The 1,520-nt window shown below is 46.8% G+C and overlaps 1 non-coding gene across 1 annotated transcript; it reads left to right on the top strand.

The window, feature by feature from the left end:
- Window positions 1-919: 919 nt before the first annotated feature.
- LOC111888020 (small nucleolar RNA R71) lies at window positions 920-1,026 on the top strand. The gene has a single exon (XR_002849003.1). It is a non-coding gene; the product is annotated as a small nucleolar RNA R71 (small nucleolar RNA).
- The last annotated feature ends 494 nt before the right edge of the window (window positions 1,027-1,520 follow it).

Here is a 1,520-nt window from a genome sequence, read left to right as displayed (position 1 = left end):
ATGATAAGCTGGAACGGGCTCAAAGTATTTTTGATCAGACATACGCCACGTCGTGGCCAGAGGAATGCCACGTCGTGGCGAGCCTGGTTCAACAATTTTTCCACTTTCGATCCTTGATTTCTTGGGCTGTTGCGGTTCTTCTTCCAATGCCTCCAGGAACTCAGATATTGCATCTTCTTCAGTATCGATGGCCATTACGTGAGGTTGGGTCTTTACTTCGGGATTCTTCGGGGATAATTTTTCATGAACTAGAGTGGCTAGTTGACCAAATTGTACTTCAAGGTTATGGATGGAGGCTTGTTTGTTCTGTATCAAAGTTTGTTGTTCCAAAATGGCGGAATCAGTGGCATCGTGTCTCTTTTCCGAAGCCTCCATAAACTTCATCAAAATGGTCTCTAGGTCGGGTTTCTTCTCGGCCAGCGGCTGCTCATTTTGATAAAGGCCTCGACCTGTCTGCCTATATTTCTCTTCTTTTTGCTTCTTATACTCTTCATATGGCAGTCACTCCTTCTTCGGTTTCCTCCAGTCCTCATCAAACTTATCCCCACTAGAGTAGCACACTTGAGCTTTTCTGTTCCCAAACTCATCTACATTGCAGTCCTTGGTCAAGTGTGGACCACTGCATCTCTCGCACCCTACTCTTATGGCATGTATCGACTGGTCCATTTGTGTTATCCTGCGATCCATGTTATTCAGCATGGCCATGACAGCTGCAATTTCTTCAGTTTGGGCCCCTCCACCGCCTTTGATTCCATTTTGCCTTGGGTTGTGGTATTCGCGAGAGTGCTTCGCGAATTCCTCAATTAGCTCCTTGGCCTCCCTTGGATTTTTCTTTGTCAACGGTCCTTGAGAATCAAGGAGTTGTCTTGTCATCACATTGACCCCATCATAAAAGATTGACATCTCTTGCTGCACATTTAGGTCATGTTGAGGGCAATTTCTGAGCAAGCCCTTGTACCGCTCCCATGCTTCGTATAGTGACTCCCCCGGCTGTTGCTCAAAGTTGGCTATTGCCTTCTTAAGTTTGGCTATCTTGGATGGCGGACAAAACTAGTCCAGGAATTGCTCACGCATTTGAGCCCAAGTGGTGATTGTACCCGGTGGGAGTGCTTTCAACCACTCCTTAGCAGCTCCTTTGAAAGTGATGGGAAGCATCCTAAGCAAGACTGTGTTTCTGTTGACATTTGGGACATTGAAGTAATCCGCAATGTCGTTGACTTCATCTAGATGCTTAAAAGCATCCTCATGATCATTCCCGAAAAATGGGATGTCCTTCAGTGCGGTCAATATGTGTCCCTTTAGCTCGAATGTGGCAGTGGCAGGTATTGCAGGTTGGACTAAACCGGGACCCACATCTTCTCGGATCCGCTTCTTGTTAGCTCCCATGGACATTTCTTCAATCGCTGCCATCTCATTCCTTGGCTCGTTCTCGGGTGCGCTCGTGTGTTCTTCAAATTCTGGCTCGGTATCGCTTTCGGACTCGGTTTGGACGGGTGTATGATCCAAATGCTCAAGATTTC

Source organism: Lactuca sativa, chromosome 8 (genome assembly GCF_002870075.4).
Source record: "Lactuca sativa cultivar Salinas chromosome 8, Lsat_Salinas_v11, whole genome shotgun sequence".
In the NCBI taxonomy this organism is placed as follows: Eukaryota; Viridiplantae; Streptophyta; class Magnoliopsida; order Asterales; family Asteraceae; genus Lactuca; species Lactuca sativa.
The sequence above is the reverse complement of the archived record's forward strand: the minus strand, read 5'-3'. Positions and strand labels throughout refer to the sequence as shown.